Here is a 10,104-nt window from a genome sequence, read left to right as displayed (position 1 = left end):
TCAGACTTTGTGAAAAGAGCTTTACCCTTGTCTTTCCTTGAGGTAGCTGCCTTGGGGGATTCTTCTTCAGCCTTAAGAGCAACTGTCCTTGACTTTCCTCATTTCCTCTTGCTTCTTTGTTCCATCTCAAGTTCATGAGTCTTGAGCATTCCATAGATTTCATCAAGAGTTATTTCATCAAGATTGTAGTTGTCTCTTATTGTTGTTGCCTTCAAATCCCAGCATTCAGGAAGAGCTAACAGGAATTTAAGGTTTGAATCTTCAAGATCATACTCCTTATCAACCAGTGACAGATCATTCAAGAGTTTGACAAATCTATCATATAAATCAGTCAATGACTCATTAGCCTTTGAGTCAAAGTGTTCATACTCTTGAGTGAGTATTGTCTTCCTGTTCTTCTTAATCATATCAGTTCCCTGACACCTTGTTTCCAGGGCATCCCATATCTCCTTTACAGTCTTGTAGTTTATTACCCTGTTTGACATTACATTATCAATGGCACTATGCAGTAAGTGTCGTACCTTAGCATCTTTAGCAATTGATGCGATATCTTCAGCAGTATAATCACTCTTCTCCTTTGGTACCGTCTTTGCTGCTTCACCTGCAACTGCAACCGCGAGCTTGGTTGGTTTGTGAGGCCCTTCCTTGATTCTATCAAGATATTCTGGATCTGTTGCTTCCAGAAACATGGTCATCCTCACCTTTCATATGGGATATTCAGATGGTCTCAATATGGGAACTCTGATGGTCTCATATCGACTTTGAATTTGTGTCTTTGGAGGTTCTTCAGTTTTGGTGGGCTTAGTTGGAGTTTCTATTTCAGACATGATTGTATATGGATCTTAAACTATTTGTACGCTAACAGATTGGCTCTGATACCACTTGTTAGGTCACACACACTGTAGAAGGGGTGAATACAGTGTAAATTACAATCAAATCGAACTTTAATAACTCAAGTAACAGAAAATAAACATTATTGAAATAATAAACTCTGTTACAGTGTGGAACTGTTACCTCTCAGTGATGAAAGAATATCACGAGAGCTGCTAGGGTTACAATGAATAATATTTTCGATAATGATAACACTTATAGTGTAAACCCTATGTCTGTGTTTATATACTACACAGTTACAAGATAATTACTAATTGATATGGAATATAATTCTGCTTCCTAAAATATATCAATCAGATATTTTTTCTTTCAAGTATTCTATTCTTCTTAGAATTCATTCTTCATGCATATCTCTTCTTATGTTTGTCTCTATCTTCTTTCCTTTAATCAGCTGTTGTCCTTATCTGAACGTCCTTCAGTACTTAAGTCCTGATATCCATCTTCTGATAATATAAGTACTGATATCCTTAAGTCCTGACTTCCAGTAAGCACTGATTTATCCTGTTTAAGTAAGATCTGAAAATTAAACATAAATCATTTTAGCCATGACATTATCAAATATATCTAACAGACTCTGTTAGTTTTACTAATTCTTTTAAATCATTATTTTATGCCCTGTATATTTTTGTGCGTAATTTTTTTTTATTTGGTAGAACACCCGTATTCTTGCCTATGCAAGTGCTAAATATTGTGTTGGGATTGAGAAAGATTTGGTAGAAGGGAAGATTTACATCATATCGAATTTTAAAGTTAAAGACTTTCTTGGAGATGAAACGTATCGCCCTGTAAGAAACAAGAAACATATTTACTTTACGAAAGACACTAAAATACACTGTGATACTGATGACGGGTTGCGGATGGAGAAATATGCATTTGATCTATTTTATATGTCTGAAATTGAGAAATTGGCTAGCGATAATAGGTTTTTAATAGGTATGAATTCTCTCTTTAAAATATTCCTATTCTATTTTTTATTTAATATTATATTTTAAGTTTGTGCATGTGTAGACATGGTAGGTATACTGAAAAACCGAAGGCCGATAATGAAGTCGAATAAAAATAGCCAGGAAAAGCACATGCTTAAGTTTGATTTAGCTGATGGGAGGTAAGTTAATTCTTGGTATTGGTGCTTTTTAGATTTTTTTTGGTTTATTGTAATATCCGTAATTTAATGCAGGAATAGTGTACCAGTAACACTCTTTGATGCTTTTGCATTGTTTGTAAACAAAGTCATGAAATGTCTTGGTGCTGGTGATGTTGTTGTTATTTGTTGTGCTAAAGTTAATCGTTATGAAGGTAACTACTATATTTTATACTTTCATTACAAATACTCTCTTGGATAGCATTTCTCTGATTGTTTTGAAAACTTATTGTTAAAGGCAAACCTCATCTCACAAACTACCCTGCAACGCAGATTTTTATCAATCCGGATCATTATTGTGTTGACCTTATGAAAAATAGGTATTGAGTAGGTGTTTGTAATGACACTTTGTTCGATTTTATTTTTTGTTAATTTTTTTTAGGGATGATGGACTATCTGACGTTGATATTGGTGAGGAGGAGCTCATTGGCCTAATGCTGAATTTGAAAGAAATTGCGGAGTTAACGGAAGAGCACATTAAGGTTGCCTTATATTTTTATGGTTTGAGCTTGTGATATTGTGCGTTTGTTTACTACTTTTTAAATACTGTTGCCTAATGCAGACGGAGGTTTGTTGTGAGCTCTTGGTAGACAAATTGGATCGGGTTAAGAAATGGTACGTGATAAAATGTACTAGCTGTCTAGGTGTTGTTGACTTTGCCGAAGACAAGTTCAAGTGTAACAAATGTAGTAGACTGATATCTCACCCAAGAAGAAGGTACAAAATTGTGTGATTTGTAAATGATTATTTTTCCGACCTTGTGTTGATTATTTTCTTTGCCAGCTTTTGCATGGAAGCTTTGTGCTCTGATCAAGCTGGATCAGTTACAATTATGCTGCCGCATTCTTCAGTAGTTAGGATTGCTCAAAAAAATGTCGAGGACTTATACTCTCCTGAGAAAGAGGTTAAATACTGGAATTGTTTATATTCTCATATAGTAATACAATTTTTTATTCGTGGTGATGTAACTGTTGACGTTAAACTTATGATGAAGGAATTAGGAGAGCACTTTTTCCCACCCTTTTTGCAGCTGTTTGAGCGGAAAAAATATGTTATGACAATTCTAATTTCGGAACAAAATATAAGAGATGGTTCGACTGTGTATGAAGCAACAGAAATACGGGATGTCATTGAGTCATCGGGCCAGTTTACTCCCTTTGGACAGGAAACTGTTGATCAGCATGTTTACTCGCCAATGAATGTATTGAATATAAAAATTATGCAATCTGCCATATTATAATATGTCAGTTAGTGTGGATTTAATTTTAAGAAATCTTTGTCTTTAAAGTTTATATACTTTTGATCGTGATTTTTTTATTTAATTATTTGTTGAAGGAATCAGAAATACAGCAGAATCCTGTGCAAACTCCGCCAAATGCAAAATCTGCTAACAGTAAAGTGAGGTCTAGAAAAGGTGTACCAGTTGTACAATTTGATGAACATGGTGAAATTGGGACGAAAGGTAGACATGACAGGGTAAGTTAATTATTTTGTATACTGACTATTATGACCCTGGTTGCTGTTATGTATTTGATGAGATTGCTACTTTGATTGTGCAGAAAAAGAAGGCTAAATAATTGAATGGTGCTTATGAAGATGGTGAATGCTTTTGATGGTGTTGCATGATTGGATTTGCGTGTTATCTTTTGGATTATGTACTATTTTGTTTTTCGTTCAGATGGATATGTGTTTAGAATGTAAACTATATGTATTTCTATAATTATGTCAGGATGTTCTGTTAAACAATTTATGTGTTGTGGGGATGCTCTTAGTAATTTCATCTTTGCATCTTTTATTTTAAAAAGGGTTGTTGCAATCTGTGCAGTTGATCAGTTGTTAACTATGGATGGATAAATACGATGGCCATTCTTGTATTTATCATGCTGTAATATTTTTATTTTTTAATTCATTATATGACATAATTTATGTGGATATGTATTATCCTGCTACATCATAAAGTCCAAGCTATTACTTTTGCTTATTTATATTGCACTAGGAATTGGTATTCACACCTCATAAAGTAAGAAGTCTGTCTTCTTTTTTGGGATGGAAAATATGGATTCAAGTGTGCAGTTTCTTGAGACAAATTATGATTATTTGGTTGATCTAGAAATTACCCTTTCGAGCTGTTATCTGGTAATGGTTCGTGTTGCAAGGAAATGGCCTAGCAATGATCTGTTTGGTAACGTTAAGGGATTCAATTTTATTGTGATTGATGAATGCGTAAGTGTTATTTCCTTATAGAGTGTATATATTCTATGATTTATACTTGCTTTTTATTAAATTCAGTTTCTATCTGGCATATTCTAGCACAAGCGTATGCATCTTTGGGTTGATTGTGAGGATGTTGCCAATGCAGAAGAGTGTTTGAGGTGGGAAAAAACTATAAAATAGAGGATTTCATTGTGGAGCCTTTTATTGGTAGATATCGGTGTATGAATGAAGACAAGCACATTGTTCTTACTGCTGCTACTCAAGTGTTACCTCTGCCAGATACCTGGGGGTTAATACCTTCAGATATTTGCTCCTTTACAAATCTCAGCAATATTGGAGAAGTTGAGCTGTATGACAGTTATTTGATTGGTAAAAAAATTTGTACTGTCAAGTAATCACACTTTGTGATATTTTGTATTATGTTGGGATAATATATTATTTTGTTTCAGATGTTGCTGGGATTGTGGATAATGTGAAGCTCGTTCAGGCAATTACTAATAGGAAAGAAGATCAACAACTTTACCTTGACTTTACCATTTCAGATTTTATGTAAGTATTTGTTTCATATTATTGGTTGCTTTCCTTCTAATGTGTGTTAGACTGATTGTTCTTGTAAGACAGATCTGAAGTCAGGTTTCGCTTCTGGGATGAATTAGCCCAGGCTTTTGAATCCCTTTACTATGCTACTGATGAGCATCCAGTTATTATAATAATTCACTCAGCAAAGGTGGTAAGAAATGAATACAGTGGTGCTTTTAGTTTGAGCACGATGGCAGCTACGTCGTTTGATTTGAACTCCAATTGTGCAAGGGTTGAGGTCTTACGTAAGAGGTAATTGTATGGACCTTGGTTAAATAAGGCTCTGTATTTAAGTTTTTATTGTGCTAATTTACATTTTGCTTCTTCAGGTTTTGGGATGTCAATGGTATTTAAGTGGGTTGAAGGTTTTGTTTACATACCATTTATGTTAGTTTCTGTATGAGACTGGATTGATATGGTTGCGTATCTAAGTGTGTCTAAGATCATATGTATGTTGCGTATTTTTGGTCGATTTGGACCTTTGTATGTTACGTATCTAAATGAACTTTATGTATTTTTATTTATTATTTAGAATATGTATGTTCAAGTATCTTTAAGAGATTTAATTTTAATGCAGCTTCATTTATATCTCATTTATACTTATGATATATAATTATATTTATTGTTGCTTAATATTAGTTTATGTTAGAAGTGATTGCCATTGTCAAATCAAATTAACATCTTATCTTTTGATAGTTCATATAGTAAATAATCTACCTAGCATACTTTAACTGCTTTATTGATAAGGCAGGTTGCATTAGGCTTGGCTATATATGTTATAGTACCAAGTCTTACTACATTACACCAAAACAAATATGCCTAGAAACAGGTACACTCAGCTATCAAGCTTGAAAGTTGGGAACTCTGATTGTAGAATAAAAGTAAGGGTTGTCAGGTATTGGAAAGGAGTAACAAAGCTTGGTGTTGTGTTTAAAAGCTTCAACATTATCTTGCTTGATAACATGGTATATAATCTTTTCTTCTTATAACAATTAGTTTGAGATATTATGTGCTTAAACGGAAATAATATATTTTGTTATGCCTAAAAGAATGACATGATACATGCTTTTGTCCCGGGAAACTGTTCTGGTCTCCTGGATAATAAGTTGGTTCTTGGAAGACGCTACGTTATACGGAAATTCCAGGTCCAAAGGTATAAGATTGATGACAAGTTTCGTTGCTTGAGAAGTGATGTACAGTTGATATTTTCCTCCAAGCACTACACCATAAATGGCCTACAGCAACACCAAGAAAATGTTACAACAGGCCCAAAAAAGTGTTACCACAGCCAAAAAAAGCCCTAAGGTAACATAAAAATTAAGTTGCTTTTTTTCGAGTTACCTTTGACCCCTAAGGTAACATTACTTTTGTCCTGGTGTAACATTCACATTTGTGTTACAATAGCTGTCAAAAGTAACATCAATCTATGCTATAGTATCACAATATGTATGTTACCTTTGGACTTAGAATTTTCAAAAGAAATGGGGCCCACATGGAGCCCCACATGTGGGCCACAAAATCATTATAACATTTTTTTCCTTATTGTAACAGTTTTATAATGATTTATATTATATTATACTAGTTTGTTTATAACATTGAAGTATGTAATGTAACATATTTCGCAAAAACAAATTGACAAAATTTGTTTGTAAATTGAACATGCCATAAACCTGTTTTTCATACAAGTCAACAAATAAACAATTCAAACCACCAAACTTCAAATCGGTTTTCACAACCCCCACCAAATACTACTTCAGTTTTCACACATTTCACCATCAACTCCACATAATCCAAAAAACAGGTACATAGTGTATAGTCTAGAGTGCGATAAATAAACATCTGGATTCTAGTACGATAACACTTGGAGTACGCAAAAGAAGATAGGTAAAAATAGTGATGCCACTGTGAGATTAAGTGCAACCCCTCCTCCTTTCAAGCTCGCACTCTGGATCCTCGGTAAACTTGTGATGGTAGCATCTCTTGCCTTTATAGTCATAGATCCATCCACTGAACACACTGGACTGCAAAAGTTTCAACATCAAGCAAATTATTATGAAAATTATAAATTTTGGAATAACCAATATAAAGAGATATTGAATGTCAACCTGAACTTTAGTAGACTTAAGTTTGCCATATATTTGAGCTGAAAGTAGAGGAGTCCATCCGGCCAACAAAATTTAAATATATAGTAACACTGATAGTTTGACCTAAATAAAAAAAAACAGGGAAATAATCTTTACAGGGCACGACTTCTTATTAAGTGGAAAAATCCTCATATTGTGGTTATTATTACCTCTTTGTTGTGGTTTCTCTGGAAGTAGGTCACCAATAATTTAATCACAATGCGCCTGCCATAATGGGGAAAATTTGTTATTCAAAATTTCTCATTATATTTATATGTATATCATTTGAACAAGGATAAATACATTATTTAGTACATTACATCGTATAACCCTAAACAATATCAGATGATAGAAAGGATTATTCATTTACAAATATAGGAGGCAAGACTGTTGATCCATCGTGGACCAAAGACCTTCAAGCAAAAGTTGTACAGTCAAAGTAGGCATGTAATTCAAAGTGGCTTTTAAACAATGCTTGCATGCATCTACGGATAAATCCATTATAAAATGTCTGAATACAAGGGCAACAAAACTAAACGCAGATACATATAAGTTATCCGGTTCCAACTGCTGAGAAGATATCAACAGTATGTGGTTGACAGCTGCAATTTTTTTACCGAGCCTTGCAAAATTATGAATTATCACATTTATTAATTTGGGGTCAGAAGAGTAGCAAGGTACTTGCTACTTGAGCTAAATCAATATAACATTTGAACATAATGATCGATGCTAAATCAAGACCATTTCATTTATCCTAAGATCCAAATTTAATACACATGCATAATATTGAGATCATCGTGTTACAATATAAATGTAGTCGGAAGCCAAAGATCGTGTCAAGTGATAAATATCTAAACATAAGCATGCGGGCAAACAAAGACTGAAGTTCATAAACCAAACCTGTCAACAAAATAATCTGAATCCATTGACATCCTGTTAAGCCTTGTCATGCTCTACTCAAGAGCACGCCGTAGCTTTGCATTGTCTTCCTCGACCTTATTTACTCTACTTTTACTGTCGCCTACCAATCTTTCAGCCTCTGAAAGTTTTGTAAGGATTTCTTCCTTGTCTCTCTTTAATATCTCCGCTGCTTCAAATACATCCTAGTCAATATAGAGACCACAAAATCTTAGAATTATGCGTACAAATTAGCTGCAAGCCTCTCTCCCCCCTCTCTTTCACACACACAAACACACACGCACTTTAAAATTGGACAAAAGTCACAACACACTGATGATAGTTCCAATTTGACTGCCACTTTCAATCAGCATAAAGACTGCTTGTAAGAAAATTTGCAATGGTAGAACCTAATCAGTTGCTGATCCACAAGAAATTGTAATATTTTTCCATATTGTCATTCTTTAACACAAATATTTAATACGAGGATTATCAGATAGTCCTGACATTTAATAATTTATTGAGATGGACAAAAAAAAGAAGGAAAAGAAGGGGGTCAGAAAATAAGACTAAGTAGTGATAGTTGTGCAAGCATGTATAAAACCTTCACAAAGCACACAGAAATTCAATTTCAGAACAATTACATAGTACAATAGGGGAGTGGTTTTACGTTAAGACAATCAGTAAGCTTGGCAGACTCTTCTCTTGCAATAACCAATTTTTCTTCCAATTCTTCCTGATCAATACAAATAATGAAACAACAAAATATTCAAAAAAGTTTTGATGTCAAGAAACATTACCAAAATGCGTCTTTTAGGGAACCGAAATGCGTCTTTTAGGGAACCGAAATGCGTCTTTTAGTAAGCAAAGTGGCTATAACAGTACAAGTCAGCCATCACTCTGACTAAAACACTAAATTCTCAATTTCAAGTTCTATCACGGTGTCTAATTAGTAAGACTATTTTCATCAAGTTGACAGATTCACATGTACATAACAGGACAATAAGAGTCTCTGACTCTTAGTGATTCCAGAACTAGGAACACAGATTCCCAGTGCGTACTCAGTTTTAATGGGAGAGAATCTCTGACTCTCTTAGCAACCATGTGACCATAAGGCCCATGTCCATCAAAAACACCACTAAATATCGTGTCTGCTCTTGACGCAAAGTTCTGAAAGGAAATCCACTCTAAATTAGTGGCATAGCAGTGTTAGATACAAGGACAATGCTCTTAAAATTCTAAGAATATAAACTACAATGTACCTTAAGAAACTCCCTACTTTGAGCAAGGAGAGCAGGGTCTTTCCCTGCTCCAAGAACCAAGTTCTCTATAGCAGTATAATTAACATATTCTGTTAATGATTTTGCTATATCTGTATCTTCAAGTATCACATCAATATATTGAATCTGTTGCATTATGCACACAAGTTAGTTTTACTGTAATATCATTCCTATATTATGATTTTATAAACACTTTAAACAGATAGACTACAACCCTTGGCTAAATGACAGATTACAGATTATTATAGTTTCTAGTAAACTTAAATTTACATATTATTCTCTTTTCGCCAATTCACATAACTATTATCAGGTTTTAAACTAGTCATCTTAATTACATATATTCTCTTCTCAACTGCAGTAGCCATTAAAATTACGAGCAATAAGCAAACAAACTCTTAACAAAAAAATCAATCCAAAATAACCTAAGTATTAATTCATTAATAGAAGCAGCTTCAACGTCAAGTATATCAAGACACCAGATAAAGACATAACAAACTAGTTAAAGATAACTTTAACTTGAATAACAAAATCAGCATTTTGAAAACATAAGAAGAACATCTCCCTCTCATAAAATCAAATATTACACAACAGTCCCGAATAGTTCACACAATGCAATACAATTTGTTACTATATATATATTCCAACTTGAGGTAGTATATACATATACACACAAAATGAGAGAGAGATAGTGAGAGAGGTAGTACCGCAAGCTGATTTGACCACAAATTCGCAGTAAATAAAAAAACCCCAATTCCAATTTAAAACCCTAGTTTAGTTTGAAGATCGAATCTGAGAGATTTTATCAATATAAAACCCTAGCTCGAATCATCGATCTGTGAGGTAGTATGTCCATCGATGATTAGATTCGATTCAATTGAAAACTTAGAGAGAGAGAGTGAGAAGAGAGAGCGAGAAGAGAGAGCAACCGAGAGAGAGGAGAGTGTGAAATTTTGACTTGTCTAAAAAATTGCCGCTTCTC

At 34.0% G+C, this 10,104-nt stretch overlaps 1 long non-coding RNA gene across 1 annotated transcript; it reads left to right on the top strand.

The window, feature by feature from the left end:
• The first annotated feature begins 4,155 nt into the window (after positions 1 to 4,155).
• Positions 4,156 to 4,782, top strand: LOC141671632 (uncharacterized). The gene is made up of 3 exons (XR_012555188.1): positions 4,156 to 4,255; positions 4,392 to 4,615; positions 4,696 to 4,782. It is a non-coding gene; the product is annotated as an uncharacterized LOC141671632 (long non-coding RNA).
• The last annotated feature ends 5,322 nt before the right edge of the window (positions 4,783 to 10,104 follow it).

The sequence above is a fragment of the Apium graveolens genome, chromosome 7 (genome assembly GCF_009905375.1).
Source record: "Apium graveolens cultivar Ventura chromosome 7, ASM990537v1, whole genome shotgun sequence".
In the NCBI taxonomy this organism is placed as follows: Eukaryota; Viridiplantae; Streptophyta; class Magnoliopsida; order Apiales; family Apiaceae; genus Apium; species Apium graveolens.
This window is presented reverse-complemented; position numbering and strand designations above follow the sequence as displayed.